The sequence below is a fragment of the Coenobita brevimanus genome, chromosome 46 (genome assembly GCF_032717465.1).
Source record: "Coenobita brevimanus isolate Jiangsu-jjx chromosome 46, ASM3271746v2, whole genome shotgun sequence".
Lineage (NCBI taxonomy): Eukaryota > Metazoa > Arthropoda > Malacostraca > Decapoda > Coenobitidae > Coenobita > Coenobita brevimanus.
Window position 1 is genome coordinate 14383299 of NC_136999.1, and position 19465 is coordinate 14402763.

General features: G+C 40.0%; 1 pseudogene; it reads left to right on the forward strand.

Moving 5' to 3' along the window:
* The first annotated feature begins 952 nt into the window (after positions 1-952).
* LOC145398653 (cytochrome P450 2L1-like) overlaps positions 953-19465 on the forward strand; it is an 87363-nt pseudogene continuing 68850 nt past the window's right edge.

Genomic DNA, 19465 nt, shown 5'->3' on the forward strand with positions numbered 1-19465 from the left:
ATGCTTATACTCAGGACAAAGAGGAGAGTGCGAGGGAATCCAGACCAGTATATAACTGTATATAATTGTTGTACATAATTATTACTGTAAACAAAATTGCTAGCCCCAATAGACAAAATAACAATAAGTAATAACTCAAAGATTTAAGAAAGAAATTGTAGATGAGAGAGAGAGAGAGAGAGAGAGAGAGAGAGAGAGAGAGAGAGAGAGAGAGAGAGAGAGAGAGAGAGAGAGAGAGAATCATGCTGGGTTGCGTGTCACAGTACTGTATTATCAGTTCTTATCTCCATCCACAGTGACAATACGTTAAGTGATGGGGTCAGTGGAGTACCAAGTCGCCAGTGGAGTCGTTCAGTGGTGGGTTACTGCGTTCTACTAGGCTTTGAAGCACCCCTCCCTCGGCGATTTTATCTTGCCACTTACAATTTAACATTTTGTACACCCGCACGTTGTTTATATCATTTTTATATCGACAGGGTTTGCATCAGTAATATTAAAGGATATCGAGGTGTGATGTGGTGAACACATAGCTAATGGAGAAATGTTAAGGAATCTCCGAAACCATTTAAAATGCGACACATCGTCCACCTTAACTCCGTCAGTCCTCTGGCGTACATTAAATTTGGCCATGATTCCACTAGGTATTTTAACTCCTCCTAGGAGAGCCCCCTAGTAATACAGTGGGCTTATGAAGGCCGTATTTAACTCAGATCATAAAAGTATTTGCTAAGCTAAATAAGGGTTCTAAAAGCAGCAAGAATAAGACAATATTATGGGTTTACATCCTTCCCAAAACTCTTTCTTCTGATAATAACGTATTCTAGTGTTATTTCTTGTTACAGGCTCAGTGATAGGAAAAAAATTAAAAACATTACCACGACTCAACACTCTTTTCATATCACTGAATCGTAACTGGCTCCATATTTTAGTGTTACTCTTTTCTTCCAGCTCAGCATTCAAGACAAATAGAGAGGAAGTACAGACCATTATAAAGTGGACAGAGAAAACTGAAGAACAGAGTCAGTGACCAGCGACGTTGGTGTGCACCGGAGTCGCTGAGTTTAGGAGTTATATAGAGTTCGAGTGAGTGTGCTGGATCAAGATGGTGGTGGAGTTGTTGCTGTGGGGTGCGCTGATGCTGCTTTTATGGCTCGCCTTCCTCAAGAAACCTTCAGGACTTCCACCAGGTGAAGCTAAATCAGATGAGGTGAAGTTACATTAGGTTAGATCAGGTGGGGTGGGGTTGGGTAAGGATAGGTGAAGTTATGTCTTACGTGTTAGGCTGGGTTACGCTATGTTAGGCTAGGTGAGGTAAAGTCAGGTCAGGTTATGTAGGCTAGATTAAGCGTTGCGATTACATTAGTTCAGGTAAGGTTATATTAGGTTAGACTGGGTGAAGTTAAGTTAGGTTAGTTTAGGTTAGGTTAGGTGACGGGAGATTTGGTTAGGTATGGTAAGGTTAGTTTAGGTTAGGTTGGGTGAAATTAGGTTAGGTTAGGTCAAGTTAGATGAAGTTCAGTTAGGAGAGGTCAAGATAGGTAATATTAGGTTGGGTGTGGTCAGGTTAGGTGAAGTTAAACTATATGAGGCTAGTAAGGTTTGGTTCTGTAAGGCTGGGTGAGTTCAGTTCAGGTTAGGATAGGTTAAGTGAGGTTAGGTGAAATCCATTGTATTATTCCTCACACATACAAGGCCCTCTTGGTGGAATGGGGTTAACAGAGGCTGCATGTAATTTGTTCATTTAAAGCTTTCCTTCTAATCTTGGATTAATGGAGGCTATCTAACCCATTCAGTTACAATTCCTTCCTGAGCTGAATAAATTATCTTTGAATAACACGTAAATACAAGGTGCACGTACCGTACAGTCTGAAGCAACAAGTTCTACAATTGGTCTAACAGCGGAGCTTTGCTCTGTGACTCTGGCCTTCGACCTCTTGTGCTCATAATCAGTTTACGTAGTTTTCATCTGACTCTTAAACCCTCCACCATTTGGTTCATATCAACTCAGAACTCAGTTGATCTTGCTTTATGACCCTGTACTTTGACCTTATCTATATTATAATGATCCGATTTCTGTACGTTTGTTGGTTGGTTGGCTTGTTACCGTAACTCAGCAAAAACGGCGCTTGTAGCGCAAAATTTGTGTTGGAACAAGGTACCGTTAAAATGCTCTAACTTGAAGAATAAAACAATTTCTAGGCCAATCGAGCCACCGGTTCCCGAGTTATGACTCATTTCTGGCCTTTTGTTTCAAATTTAGTATTTGCCTTCAGTGCAAGGGATGGATTCGTCCTTGGGCCGACGTTGAAATTACCAGCATGACACAAGGGAGGAGTGACGTTTATCAATCTCTCGCATCTCATTCCCTCCTCCTTATCCTCCTAAAATTGTGTAGTATAATGGTATAGTATAATCTCTATATATAATGATCCGATTTCTGTTTGTTTGTTGGTTGGTTTGTTACAATAACACAGCAAACACGGCCCATGTAGTGCGAATTTTTGTTAGAGCAAAGTATTGCTAGAATGCTCTAACTTGAAGAATAAAACAATATTCAGTCCAATCCGGCCACCGGTTCCCGAGTTATGAATCATTTTTGAAGATAGGAAGTGACTCGACATCCTCTCAGCGAGTTGTTCTTAAAACCAAATCTCTTCGCCCTTGGCTGCCCTTCAGTCCTTGCACTAACTTTAGTTCGATTCGAATGAAATCTGTTTACTGTAGTGTCGAACATTTGGCCTTGCCCTGTGACCTTGACCTTTAACAGCTCAGAAGATTTATCCCATTATCCACGCGTTAATATAAATCCTTCACCAAAGTTGGCCTAAAATGGATTTTTTTTTTTTTTCACCTTTCCATATGATTATGACCTATGATCTCTTATTCTCAAAACAATAGGTCACCCCATGGCTGACTCTAAGTCGTTCCACTAGGTTTTGTCCAAATCATAAAAAGACTGCATTTGTTATTTTGCTCATAGTTGGACATAACAGGCCAGACTGTGACCTGGCTTTGTGATTTTGTTCTCATACTGAGTGTTTTTACACTCGAATCCTTTTGTCATTGCCTTATCCTCAAATATTGCCCTAAGTTTGGTCTTAGTTTAATGAGCTTGCAATGTGACTTTGATCAATGGCCGTGCCTTACGACCTTGACCTCTTACTGGTTGTTGCCAAAATCGAATACTTTTCTTTCGTCCCTCATTCTGAATCTCTCCACTAAGGTTCATCTAAAGTGAATAAAATCTGTTTAGATGGGAGCATTCACAAACACAAAAAGTTGCCAATTCTCACCAAGTAATTTAAATTGGAAAATAAAAGTAAAGTCAACTAAACTACTGTTTTGTACGTGTTTTCTTTACCACTTTGTTCATGAATATATTTTTATGAACAAACTTTCTCAGTAAAATGAAAAAAAGCTTCAGTCTGGTAAAGTTGAAGGGAATCACTAAACTAACCTAATGTACCGTCTAAACCTCCTGACAAAATTTGGTCTTATCATAAAGTAATTATTGACACTCTCAGCCGTGTCATTTAATATAATTTTTAATCAAAGTTTTCAGACATACAGTATATGCCTATATATAATACTAACACAAAGTCGTTTGACTGCAAAATATTAATAGAGATCAGATGCTGTTAGGCACCAGGTTTTGTTGTTGTTGTTATTGTCTTCCGGGACCAATTGCAATAACTTCCATTACTGGTAAAGTTTTTGAGACGGTAATTAACAAACACACAATCAAGCATCTTCAAATCAATAAATTAATCAATGATCGGCAGTATGGATTTAGACAAGAACGTTCAACTGTAGACATTATATGCCTTCTTATCCATCAGATTAACAAAACAATAGACCAACATGGTGAAACACAGACAATAGCACTAGATATATCAAAAGCATTTGACAGAGTATGGCACCGGGCCTTATTGTCTAAGATGTCACACTACGGCCTTGCATCACTGGTTCCTCTAATTTCTTCTTATCTTCATAATAGAAAAATACGAGTCATGGTAGATGGTATTTATTCTCAGTTTCATCCAATAAATGCTGGCGTACCTCAGGGATCAGTTTTGGCTCCAACCCTCTTTCTTATTCATATAAATGGCCTCCTATCTGTCACTCACAACCCAATACACTCTTATGCTGATGACTCGACCCTTCATAGTTCTTTCACATTTAGTACCTCCTTTACACAATTTGATATTATAAATAACCAAACAAACACAGCAATTTCTCTGAACCAGGACCTTTCTAAAATTAATCAATGGGGACAAACAAATCTGGTCTCATTTAATGCTCAGAAAACTAAAGGCATTAATTTCTCCAACAGAAAGAATCCCTCAGACTCTCACTTAGTTTTAAATGATGTCAATATTCCTATATCCACTACAATTGATATCCTATGTGTTACTCTAAACCCCAATCTAAGCTGGACAGCTTATGCTAAAAATGCTTCAAAAAAATTGGGACTTATGTACAGAGTTCGTGAGTTCTTCACTGACGTGCAGATGGCCACAATATACAAAAGTCATGTGCGTTCTCAGATCGAATACTGTTCACCACTGTGGAGTGGATGTGGAGCGGTTGCATTGAGGCAGTTGGACAAAATTCAAAATAAAGCCATTAGATTAATATATAATCCTGCCATCACGCAAGACCTTCCTCCATTTTCAGTAGGTAGAGATGTTGCTTCTTTAGCATTATTTTATAAATATTTTTACCGTAAGTGTTCTGACGAACTGGCTTCAATTGTTCCTTCCCTTCACATTTTCTCCCGAAATACTCGGGCAGCTGGAAGAGCCCATGAATTCACACTCTCTCCCCCGCAATGCTGAACCTCTGCTTATCAAAATTCATTTATGCCCAGAACTACTACTCTCTGGAATTCACTTCCTGGGAGTTGTTTCCCACAAACATTAAATCCACTTCAATTCAAATCCAGTTGTTAATATTTTATGAATGGAGGATGCCTTTAGGCACATATTTTTTTTCCCCTTTGTTTTTCCTTCCTCCATTCATTATCTATCTATATCTATATCTCTCTATCTATCTATCTATCTATCTATCTATATATATAAATACCTCCCTTTCCTTGGGGGAAGCAGCCTAGGAATATATATATATATATATATATATATATATATATATCTGCTGTTGGGGCCTGCTGCGGATGTCACTGATTGCATTGCGCAGTTGACCCTTGTGCGGGTGGTGCGGTGAGGATCTGTTCGTTCACCCCTTGGGGCTAAGATGCGAATGAATGTGTTTGAATGGATGAGTAATTGGGGAGTGTGTCGTCCTGTCTCGGCTACCTCCCTTTCCTTGGGGGAAACAGCCTAGGTATATATATATATATATATATATATATATATATATATATATATATATATATATATATATAACATAGGTACTTGCGATTTCAGTTGGCGGTTTCGTCTTCACATGAATTCGACTTCATGATTTTTTTTTCTTTTTTACTAATAGTCGATACTTTCTCTTCAGCATTTGCCAGGGGAAACATTAATCTCTGTGATAACTATATGATAAGTGTTTCATATTAAACATGCAGCAAGATTTCTAATATTATGTGACGAATGCTAACGGACTATTGTCGTTTTATCCATTCTAGGAACTGTTTTGCAGCATTTTACTCAATAAATCATATACGGTATAGAAAAGAGGTATAATAACCAGTGATTACGGTACTGAAGAAGTTATACATTTTCATCATTAAATATCATGGAAGGGATTTTAGAAAATATGTTACTGTACGAGTTAAGAGTTGACCAATTTCCTAATTAAATTACCCGGTAATCACTGGCAGCTCCTCAGTTTGTCAATGTTCCCATTGCCATTGCAGTGCGACCTTGACCTTTGACCTACTGTTCTCAGTAAATAAGTCAGTCTCTGGCTGACCCTCGACTCTTCCACCAAGTTTGGTCCAGATCATGTCAAAACTTTCATTTCATACACAGACGCACATGAACGATATTTGATCTTGCCCTATGACATGACGAGCTTTGACTGATAGTTCTGAAAACTGACTCCCGCTGTTTTAATCTCATTCTTATCCCTTCCATCACGTTTGGTATAATTCGGATGAAAACAGTTTAAGCAGACTTTACTCACTGACATTAACAGTTGATCCACAGTTTCAAAAGCACTGCATTTTCTCCTTGGCTGATGCCCAACATTTTCACCCAGTTTGGTTAAAATCTGATAAAATCTTTGAATTATCCTGTTCATACACATACAAACACACTTCTAGCAAAGCATTACAGCGCTCTGTGCTTCCAGTACCCATGAATTTTGAGGACAAGGATTTAGCCTAATCCACATTTTCTGAAAGTCATGTGTGGAACAGTTGCACAATTAAATGCAATTAATGCCAAGACATTGCTTGTAATAATGACTACATGTTGCCAAACAAGTTTAGCATTTTGTCAAGTATGATAATCATAATGGTATATAAGTTTAACTTGTGGCATACGTATTGGACAGTTTGGCATACAGATTTAATGTTTTGACGTGCATGATGCACGTTCGGGCATACAAGATGACTTACTTGGTATAAAAGTTGAACATCTTGGCATTCAGGTGGAACACAGTCCTATCCTTTTGTCTCTCAAGCAACTGGACTGTGTTTACAATTGAAAGGTGAGTCAGGGATGGCCCGATCTGGTGGGGGGTAAGAGGATCACATCCCCAGTGTTTGGCTCAGAGTTGATAAAAAGTACATACTGTTGGTCAGAATAGGAATGAAGTTGCTGTTGAAGATGACAATATTGGTATTAGTTTAACCCAGTCTGCAGATAAAAATCCACACGGAACTCAATTAATTGGTTTTACTGAACCATATATAAGTTTTGGTTATCCCTCAATTAAATTAAAATCAGTTACCGTACTTAAGTTTTACTTAACGTTAGGTCCAGCAGGAAGGACTATATCAGTACTGATTGTTTTGTGCAATACTAACAGAAACTAAGGAGTATATAAAAATTGATAATTATGTTTAATATGCGTAGGTGAAAGCTTGAAATATTCTGCCCCAAAGGCTATAGCAAAATAAATTAAAAGTTTTGCTTTTAAAGGTTATTTTCATTCCTCAGTAAACAAAGATAAATTTTCTAAAGCACATTCAATAACTTTATATATATATAATTCTCATTAGCTGGTCAGATATGACGGTAATGTGTAGCCTGTTGGTCAAAACTGATGTTCCCCCAACCCATCACAAGCTCCTTGGGATATCCTTGTTGAAAGAGTCAGTATCTATACCATTAAACCTGTCATGATCTGAACAAGTCTAGTAATATAATGAACGCAAATTTATTGTATTCAACTGGGAGTTCTAAAAGAATATTCTTGCTATCGCCGGACTATTTTATTCAGCTGAGTGTGCATCGAAGGAGTTTAAGGGCACGTCCAAACGTGTGGTTGAACAAGTGCTGGTAACATGTAAACAACACAATTCCGAACAAGCTACAAATCGACCAGCAGCGACCAGATCATGTTGGCAACATTATGGTGAAGTCTCAGCTCCCTCGTATGTATACACTTATGCCATCACCTCTGGTGCCAGTAGGTTAGAAGCTGCACCGAAACAAATTTACATTCATCTGTCAAAATACTGCTGCATACATGTTTCCAAACATGTTGCCAACTGTGTTGTCAACAGATGTTCGAGGACGCGTGTGGACGTGCCTAAGACCCGTGCGCCGTCGACAAATATAAAAGTATTCTTCTGCTTCTCTCCATCAGGCAGGTGGGGTCTGCCTCTGGTCGGCTATATCCCCCTTACTACTAAGAGCATTCAAGAGCAATTGGACGATTTGAGAAAGAAGCATGGAGATATTTACATGTAAGTATAAATGTAAGTCTGTTACTTTCTTACTACCTCCAGACAATATTCTATACCTGGGTGTATAAGCAAGGGTCTACTGCTTTAATTCTTGCAACCTCCAGACAAGTTTGTTTACCTGTATTTTTTAAGTAATGCGATGAAGAGAAAAGTAAAGGCTATAAGTCTGCAACTGTTTATTTTCAGGAAGGAAAAAAAAAACACCAACATCGAATAGTCACTTTGAGATGCCTGAACACATTGCTTTTAAGACACTGAAGCTCATAAGAAGAGGGAAATACAGACTGGGGAAGACAGTCCCAGAGCTGACTTGTTTCATATATGACTGAATGAGAGTATCGGTCAACTCTTCCATTAGATAGATGGAGAGAAATGCAGTGAGGGTGCATTCCCAGACGGGTGTAACGCGCCCGCCGTAATGGAGGAGAAATGCAAGTAAACAGTCCGGAAGAACTATGGCCATTGAAATGGCGATGGTAGTGGGATAAAAATGCAGTACTGGGGCGAAGAGTGAGAGAGAGAGAGAGAGAGAGAGAGAGAGAGAGAGAGAGAGAGAGAGACAGACAGACAGACAGACAGACAGACAGACAGTCAGACAGAGAGAGACAGAGAGAGACAGAGACAGAATGGAGTCGCTAAGAGGAGAGTTCGTGAGAAGAAAAACCTTTGACATCACCGTTTAGAAAGGTTGTATGTAGTGAACTTTCGAAAGTAGTACTCCATACAGAGGTGAATAAGATCTTTTCACAAAGTCATTCCCTGCGCAGGAGTAAAGATTGTACAGAGACGGCTTGACACATTCGGTGTCCTGGAGGAGGATTTATCGTATAAGTGTGGGTTTGATATATTTTTGCTACCTCTAACCAGTCACATTTACCTGTGAGTGTAAGCTTGAATTTGTTATATTCTTGCTGTCTCCAGACAGTTTTATTTTTCTGGCAGTACAAGCGTAAGTATATGGCTTATTCAATTCACGCTTCCTTAGACGATCTTGTTTACCGGTGTACACAAACTTGGCGTGGGTCGCTCCTGAGTAGGGACAACAAACACATTTAGATGTGTGGGCCGTCAGCCAATGGATATATAGATTAATAAATACCGTAGACAATTCTTGGCCCAGAGCTCACTAAACCTTTCCCTCTTCTCGGAGGGAGAATGAAAGCCAGAAATAACATTGCCGTTTCCTGGCAAAGTACGAATTAGGATAGGGTATATCAGCAGTAGTATTAGCTGTAGAACTAGTTTTACCTGAAATGTGAGCCCAGTGGGCTGTCGGCTGAAGTTGCCTTATTTTCGAAGTTCACAATCGTCCTTTTGAGGGATAAGGAGGACACGAAAGAAGTTGAGAAATGTTTGCATAATCAGGCAACATCATCTCCCGATTAAATCGGTGCCACCACATAATGGAATTCCTCTCCAGGACCATGAGGGGTGTCTGTAGTGAAAGCGACGCATGCGACAGTGGAAGGGTCATCTGCAGGGCCGTGCGCTGGAGTTTTGAAAGAGGAGGGGGGTTGAAAAAAAATCATAACAGTTTATTCACTTTATTTCATTCATTCATTCATTCATTCATCATCTACTCCTGTGTTGCCCCATGAGGAGCGTAGGAGCCAGGGGCTAGGCAAGTTGGTACTGACATTTAAGTTGAGGGTAACCAACCTCATTCTTCCCTGAGTGGTATTACGTGATCAGTAAACCCCAACCTTCCCTCGGATGTAAACCTGCACAATCTCAATCCGATCGGAGAGCCTTAATTACCCACCAATCTAAGTAACGCAATACGTTAAATTTAGGTACTGCAGCTGACTAAAGTACTGAAAGGGCACTCATTGAGGGTAATTTACCTACTGAACTCTACAGAACCTTGGAAGAGAAAGCAATGTGGATATCAATGGTTGGAGCACCTTGGAAGTTAGGGCACTTCAGAGAGGTTGAGTCTTTTTACTATTATTGTTCTATCTCGTAACATTCTTAACAGGATTTAATTTAATGAGTTGCATTTCTACCATTTTTTTCATTCGAATTTTTAATTCTTTCCAAATGGGGAGGAGGGTTAAACGCTCCACGTGTGCACGGCCTTGGTCGTATGGCTGTGTTTATGTGCAATAGAGTCTGTATACGTCATTCGTATGGACAGACAGGGTGCAAACATATGAAAGGACATAACACCAGCTATACGTCCACCAGACTCAAGGTACACACAGATCGGAAAGCAACTGTACCACCATTGAGCAACCTTGGATGTGCAGTGGAAACCAAAAGTTCGGTCTCTTCTGTTTCTCTCTCCACAGACTTTATAAAGTAAATCTGTCATGTAAATTTTGGTGCTGACTTTACAGAGTGAAGATATATAACCCAGCTGATGGTTCCATAGATTACTTTTTTGCATTTTTAATTGCTGGTCTTGCGGTGCACGTCGAAGACGAGAGTTGTGAAGATAATGATTAACGATGAACGACTGATGATGATGATAATTATCAACGATGAATGACTGATGATGATGATGATGATGATGATGATGATGATGATGATGACAGTGATAACGTAATGGTAATGGCAATGAAAATTCTGTTGCTGCTGCTGTTGGAATAATTTGCTGCATCTTTTTCTATCCCCCTGTGGCGGGGGAAGGGAGACACAATCTGGCCGCGCTATAGGATGGTGCTACCACCAGGTTGTGTTAGGAAGGATTCTGCCACCGTATTCCCTTCGTGTTTTAAAAGGTGATTAAAAGGGACGGGGTGAGGGAACTAGGGACCCCCTCTGTATTTTAAGTTCCTGCAGTGAGACAGGACATCGAAAGGGAGGGGGGAATGAATTATCCTCGAACCCTGAACATTGGGTCTGTGGATGTAGTACGATTGAGGCTAAAAAGGAGGAGACTTGGAGAATGGTTGTGAGAAGAAAGCTGGATGTGCTAGTCTTGACTGAAATAAAGATTGGAGGCGTTTTGTCTGCGGCCACCCTTTGCGGGATTAGGGCGTCGGGATATAGATAGATAGATAGATAGATAGTTCTGCGACAAAATGATTGATTCCACATACAACGGCTCTACACCCAGTTTATAACACGTCTTCGCGACTAGCACGATATTTTGGACTTGACACTTTTCTGTAGCTCAGTGGCAAAATGGGACAGCATTACGGCTCCATATCCTTTCCGTGGTTCCTCTTGGTGACGCCAGCGTGTTTTGTACTAATGTCTTTTTACAACTTAGTGACAGAATAAGCCTGTACTGTGGGTCTATACTCTTATTACAGAATTTCTTTGTGATTTGTGATTTGCACTATTATCTAATGTCATGTTACAGCTCCGTGGCAAATTAAGACATTACTACTGCTCTGTATCCCTGCCATTGCATTTCTTCGTATCTTGCTTCATATTCTAGTGTTAATATCTTGTTACAGCTCACCATTTGAGATGAATGAGTGATAAGTTTAGGCCAAGTTAATGTGTAAGGGTTTGGGGACTCCATGGTGCATTGGTTAGATCACCTAGGTAGTAACTGAAAGAGCCTTTGTTGGTGTCTTGTGTCGACCAAACTCGCGGCCATTTTTATCCTCTTGTGTATGTTCACATAACAGTACAACTGGGGACCCGGATATGACATCCAATCAGCTGCGAGTCGTGTTCACGAGGGAAAATCAAGAGTTCGCATTAACTGGCTGTTTATTTTAATGGCGGTTGAACTGTCTATACACATTTATCTACATCATCTTCTTCCAGTATGATGACCACTTCCCATATTTTTTCTTGATACTGCTGGACGATTTTGTGTAGCCTGGGAGACCCCACCTAAAGAGTGAGTTAAAGAAACATCCAGCACCTCGAGTTAGCAGCGATTATTATTATTATTATTATCATTATTATTATTATTTTTTTGGAGGGGAGGCAAGGGCCACCAATTTTCCAAAGCATCTGTGATTAAGCAAGCTTCCTGAGACAGGTTTGTTTACTGCCAAGTTCCATTCATACTGACCTTTTCTGTTTATCCTTTGTTTTATCATCCCGAATTCCCTGTGATCGTGACTGCTAATTACCTGACCTTGAGTGTTAGCCCCTTGTTCATGACTAATGGCCCCCTTACCTTGATTACCAGCCTTTTGACCTGGTAATTCTGTAAATTTACGTTTAAATAATATCTATACTCAGAATCCCTTTCCCTTATATTCTTTTGCTAAGAGTTTTGTTACGGAACAGAGAAAGATAATGTACACTTTAAGTTAGAATGCTAAAAATCACTACTGTCCCGTAACGTTCCAGGTTCAAAACAAAAGAGTTAGGTAAAATTACAAGTTAAAGTTTAATGCTCAAACTAACAACAAAACATTCAGGACTCATAAGGATAATGTAATGGCAAAAAACAGGTTAAATATATGGTTAACTAATAGCCTCTATTAACATGAAATTAGCAAGAGTAAATTTACCTAAGTCAGCCCTGATAAAATGAAAATACACTGGGTAATGCTCAGTTAATGCAAGATAAATTATTACAGATACAAAATAATACTAAAACTGACTGACCCTTACATTAATACAAAAACCTTACTAGGCCTAAGAATTAACACCTTATGCTACACAGTACAAGAAAAAATGCAATAACATACTCAAATTACACAGCTGCTAGATGGTTGGAGACTTCCTGAGAACTCATAACAATAACTGTACAGGGGAGGACAGAGATGTGAACAAAATGAGGAGTAGATCTAAGTGGCAATGATGCAGAGACTGAGCTCATTATATAGGGGCCAGCAGAGCTTGATACAACTTGTAAGAAGGACGCGCAAATGAAGCCATGGGGACAAAGAGTTGACAATCCTACACTGAACAACAGAAAGGACGACTTACTCTACTATAACGGTAGAAGGGGGGGACTGAGGCAGAACACGCTCGTGATCAAACATGCAGCATACTGTGCATTAAAATTACACAAAGGATGATGAAATCATAGGCTATGTAACACCTCCCCACAAAGAAAAAGAAATTTACAAAGGAAATTTCTTATTACTCTAAAACAATCTGACTAAAGTCTAGATAAGCAATCTGCAATAACATTTTCTTTCCTAGTGTTACAAAACATGAGATCTCGCTAGCACGTTCAGTCATAGGTACTTGCCAGTATCCCTTTAACAAATCAAACTTACTTATGTACCTAGCCTTTCCGATCTTGTCTATGCAATCTTCCACACGAGGGAGAGGGTAAGTGTCTGTTTTGGTTATCTGATTAACACGTCTGTAGTCGATGCAAAGCCGCTGTGACCCACCCGGCTTAGGGACCAGAGTGACAGGAGAACTCCACTCGCTCTGACAGGGCTCAATCATCTTGTGGTCCAACAGGTAGCCAAGCTCCTTCTGGATGAGAGGAACTTTCACTGGGTTCACACGGTAAGGAGGCAGTTTAATTGGCTTTGCGTCTCCAACATCGACATCATGCATCAACACAGTAGTTCTTCCTGGAGTGGCATGGAACACTTGCGGGTACTCCTGCAGTAATGCCGAAAACTCCTGCCTTTCCTCGGGAGGTAGATGAGAAAGCTTAGTCTGGAGATCATTCATGATATCAGGATTCTTCCCCAAACTATCACTCAGGCTCATACTGCATGGGAGAACTTCACTTGCAGACTCGGGTGGAACAGCTACAGTGCAGACTGGATTATTTTCGTCCCACCTGTGATATAACTTTAGCATGTTGATGTGACAAGTTGCTTGCTCTTTCTACGATCTGGTGTGACGATGACATAGTTGACATCACTGAGTTTCTTCTCCACGAAATAAGGACCACTAAACTTGGCTTGAAGAGGTTGCCCATGTACCGGTAGCAGAATCAAAACCTGATCTCCTGGCTGAAAGTGGTGTAACCTGGACTTCTTATCATACCAAGTCTTCATCTTCTCCTGAGCAGCTCCTAAATTCTCTCGCGCCAGCTGTAAAGCAGTGGACAGCCGTTCTTTGAACTTCATCACATACTCCAGCAGGTTTATGTCATCTTCCTTCGACAGCCAGCATTCCTTGAGTAGCTTGAGGGGTCCCTTACTTCATGGCCAAACAGTAGTTCAAAAGGTGAGAAGCCCAGTGATTCATTTGGAGATTCTCTTGCAGCAAACACAACGAATGGAAGACCTTTATCCCAGTCTTTCTGATGTTCCAAACAGTATTTCTTGAGCATCGATTTGAGTGTTTGATGATATCTCTCCAACGCTCCTTGGGTCTGGGGATGGTAAGCTGAAGACGTGATCTGGGTGATGCCCAACTCTTTCAGAGACTGCTTGAAAACATTTGACATGAAATTACTTCCCTGGTCTGACTGTACCTCCTTGGGCAGACCAAACTTTGTGAAGAACCCTAGCATTTCCTTAACCACGTTCTTTGCTGAGATATTTCTAAGTGGAATGGCTTCAGGATAACGAGTAGCCATATCAATCAGGGTCAACACATAAGAAAATCCTGAAGAAGTCTTAGGAAGAGGGCCCACAATATCCACCAACACACAGGTGAAAGGCACCTCAAAAGGAGGAATGGGAACTAGAGGTGCAACCTTTTCGGTCTGATTACACTTCCCCACAACTTGACAGGTGTGACAAGACTTACAATACCAGGAAACATCCCTGAAGATACCTGGCCAGTAGAAGTGTTTCAAAATGCGTGCCACAGTCTTCCTCACTCCAAGGTGTCCTGCCAAACTGGAATCATGAGCCACTCTAATGATATCCTGCCTACAAACACGAGGGATGACAACTTGATGTACAACCTCCCATTCACAGTCGGCTGATGCTGTTGGGGGTCTCCACTTCCTCATAAGTACTCCTGACTTTATATAATAACAAGTAGAAGCACCAACTGACTCTTCCTCACTGCAAGCAGAGTTAGCTAGACCTTTCAACTCAGGGTCAGCAACCTGCAACTCAACCAACTCTTGACGAGACAAATTATCAACACTACGGGGTACTGCCTCATCTGGTGAGTGGTCCAAATTAGCAAGAAAAGTGTCAGCTAGGATAACATCATCATCATCATTATCCTCTAAATCACCAGTAACTTTAGACTTAGCCCTAGTGACAGCACATGCAGGGAACACATCAGGGACATCACAATCCTGGGTCGCAGCCACTGGCTCACTAGACAACTGAGGAGCTGGACACACTTGACTTCCACCAATATCATTTCCAAGTAAGAAAGTTACACCTGACATTGGGAGTGTCTCAACCAACCCAACCATAACGGAACCATTAACAAAACCAGACTCTAAATTCACTCTGCACAGAGGGACAGAGAAGTAATTATTCCCTACACCTTGTAAGATTACAGTTTCATCAGAGGAATTAACATTAGAGCCTAGAACACTGGTCAGCATAAGGGATTGGCAAGCACCTGTATCACGATATATTTGAACTGATTTCCTGTCGTTACTGTCCAGAGGACTGACAAAACCATCAGACAGGAAATTAGCACATGAACTCTTGAGAGTGTCACCCACGTTACTGCTCAAAAGAGGAGCTCCATTATGAGAATTTAAGTTACCCCTCAAAGCAGGTTCAGTTAACTCAGTTAAAGAATTCTGGGAACTCTCAAGGGTGGACACTAGACCAATTGACTGAATATTTTAAGACTCCTTTTTGTTCACATCACGCTGTCTCCTGAAACATTTCTCCGTAGTATGACCAAGCTTACTACAATAAGTACATTTACTTTTCTGAAATCTAGAGGTGAAGCTGGTATTTACTTCCTGAGAAACATCATCTTTATTCTCTTTCCTGTTACCTGTACTCTGAGTAGAGGCAACTTACTTACTCTCAGCTTTCCTTTTTTCTCTAGAATATCTCTTGTGAGTGAGAACATATTCATCAGCTAAAACTGCAGCATCAGACAAATTATCTATTCTTTTCTCATCTAGATATAGGCTTACATCTTTATTAATACACCTTTTGAAATCCTCCAGCAAAATCATCTGCTTAAATTTACCAAAATCAGAATCCACATTCTTAGAATTTAACCACTGCTCTAACAGATCTTCTTTGATTTTTGCATACTCAACATGGGATTGCTTATCTTGCTTGTAAGTTGTCCTAAATTTTACTCTATAGGCTTCAGGAACAAGCTCATAGGCCTTAAGAATCAAGCTCTTAACTACATCATAATTATCACATTGATCCTGAGGCAAAGATGCATAAGTTACTTGAGCTTTACCGGTGAGAACAGTTTGAAGGAGTACTGGCCAATACTCCTTGGGCCAATTAAAACCTGTAGCTACCCTCTCAAACAACTGAAAATACTTTGTTAAATCAGATTCATTAAAAGGAGGGACAAGTTTAACATTTTTAGCCACATCAAAATCATCAGAGCTAGATGATCCAGTTCCACCTTGTTTCATGCGATACTCATGGTCTGCCTGAATCCTGGCAAGTTCAACTTGTGCCTGAGCCTGTATCTGTGCCTCCTTAATGCGAGCCTCCTGCAGGGCTAGCTGTAACTTAGCTAATTCAATCTGCGTTTGCTCATTTGGAGGAGTTACATTAAACAAGCTTTCATTAATCATGTCAACAATTTAATCTTTAGAATGATGAGAGCGAACAGCAATTCCCAGTTGTTGAGCAACAAGCTTAAGTTCATTCTTTGTTCTGTTTTCTACATCACACACTGTTTGCACATTTGACAAAAAATCTTTGGCTTCATCAAGTGTAGTAATAGTAGACATCATGAATAAGTAACAGTCACAAAATATCAAGCAATATCCTTATGATAATATCCTGAATATCTTGGCGAGGTCGCCAAATTTATGTTATGGAACAGAGAAAGATAATATACACTTAAAGTGAGAATGCTAAAAATCACTACTGTCCCGTAACGTTCCAGGTTCAAAACAAAAGAGTTAGGTAAAATTACAAGTTAAAGTTTAATGCTCAAACTAACAACAAAACATTCAGGACTCAGAAGGATAATGTAATGGCAAAAAACAGGCTAAATATATGGTTAACTGCAATAGCCTCTATTAACATGAAATTAGCAAGAGTAAATTTACCTAAGTCAGCCCTGATAAAATGAAAATACACTGGGTAATGCTCAGTTAATGCAAGATAAAGTATTACAGATACAAAATAATATTAAAACTGACTGACCCTTACATTAATCACAAAAACCTTACTAGGCCTAAGAATTAACACCTTATGCTACACAGTACAAGAAAAAATGCAATAACAGTTATACTCAAATTACACAGCTGCTAGATGGTTGGAGACTTCCTGAGAACTCACAACAATAACTGTACAGGGGAGGACAGAGATGTGAACAAAATGAGGAGTAGATCTAAGTGGCAATGATGCAGAGACTGAGCTCATTATATAGGGGCCAGCAGAGCTTGATACAACTTGTAAGAAGGACGCGCAAATGAAGCCATGGGGACAAAGAGTTGACAATCCTACACTGAACAACAGAAAGGACAACTTACTCTACTATAACGGTAGAAGGGGGGGACTGAGGCAGAACACGCTCGTGATCAAACATGCAGCATACTGTGCGTTAAAATTACACAAAGGATGATGAAATCATAGGCTATGTAACAGTTTGCTGACTCTGAGAATATAGCAGCTTATGCCTTATAAATACTTGGCTGCAATAAAGCAATATGTATAAACTTTGCTGTTGCAGCGTTGCAATAATTCTTCACGGAAGAACAGTCAAGCGACATATATTTTCTGGAAGAACACCTCCCAGTTTACCAAAGCCCACGTAACATCATGCTCAAAACAATCATATGTCGTTTATCAACCCGCAGTATTATTACTGAGTTTGCAAATTTCGTTGTATATGTCGATATTAAGAGTAGTATCATATCCACTAACAGATGATATTTAAAGGTTCATATCTCTTCACATTAGTACCAGGTTAAAATTCCCAGAGAACACTACTTTCTCTAGACTTGGTACTGTAGTAAGACTTGAGAAACTTTTAAATTTATTTATTAAATTTTTTTAATGCGTCCGACTCTAGGCATTGGCTTTTAAAGCCGGTTCCCTGAGGCCCAGCAATCCTGGTACATACCATATACTTCTACATGTCACCGCCTGAGCGCTTACACTCGTAGTCCATTGGTGTTAGGGCTGTATTGGTATTAACGGGATGTCTTTACATGTTGGTGGGTCTTATGGTAGATCAGTAAAATCTACTTTATCGACATTCAAATCAAACTGTTTGCTGCCTTACCTGGAATCTGAACTTGTCTAATGAGACAGCACACCACCTCTCTACTGACTCGGCCACCGCCTCCCCTAACTGCTTTAGAGTGCCTCAGTAAATATAATATGCTTCCTCACTTTGACTGTTATTCATTCACAACGTTTCTATCTATTCTATATGTATCTTCACCATATTTACATATTTAAACTCTGCTTCATTATGTAAGGCCATCTTCGCTGTGGTAGTGTGCTTCCCCTTCAAAGTGTTTCCTAGATTTCTCTGGACTTTCCTGGTTTATACCACTGCCTTCAACATAATGCCTTGCTAGTGTTTCTCAACCTCCACTATGTTTTTTAAGGTTCATAAAAGCTCTGAGGTTTCCTGCTATCACTCCTCGGAAGTACGGGGTAAATGTCAACAGATATTTGAGAAAACCAAAAAAATCTACGTAAATGAAGGATGAAGGTCAAAATAGAGTAAGACTTTACCTCTTGAAGTAGTGACAGTACTGATGCCTAGTTATATTATGAACAAACATACGAATTATGAACCAAACGTGTAACGCACAGCACGTATGGTAGCCCCCCCCCCTCTCTCTCTCTATCCATCTATCTATCTATCGTGACAAATTGCAATGCATAACAAATTTCCTTCGAAATATTTAGAAGGCAGTATTTTCCCGCCTGTCCCTGTCTCCTCCCCTCGCTACGTCACTGCCTCCAGTTCCAAATCTCTCGCAAACTGTTTAGTAACATGAATTCTTTTTCAGCTATATTCTTGCTATTAACAGAAAACTTATTTTAGTCTGAAACAGACTTTTCGAACAAAGGGCGTTAGATACCTGTCTGACTAACACCTTTACTACATAAGGGCACCTCTGTGAATTATGAACTTGTCTGCAGATAGCAAGAACAAACAAAAAGAATACGTCACATAATTCGAGGAGTTAATACAATTATGTTATCTTCTTGCTGACACCACACGATTGTGTGCAGCTCATTGAACTGGAGGAGTGTGATACAGCTTTCACTAATACCTGCACCTCCGAGGATCTCACGTTGTTTAATATAACTGTCTGGTAACAACAAAGATAAACCACAAAAAGACGTCACCGTACTGTGCTGTAGATATTACATGGAATCGGCTATGTCATTCACTTGCGTACGAGTATGTATGTATATGTATGTGCAGTATATATGTTTGTTTGTTTGTCTGTATGTAGCAAACACCGGAACTTGTCAAATGTATATATACATAAAAAAAATGCATCTGCAACCTTTGCAGGGTTGATAGCTAACATACCAAGTTTGGCTCAGGTTAGCGTCATTCGAAGAGGTGTTTTGGCCGTCATCTGGCATGGTCGGAGGTGAAATGTGGCAGGTTGTGTGAGTAGAGCTGTCTACGTTTCTCGCAATCTTCACTGATACATCC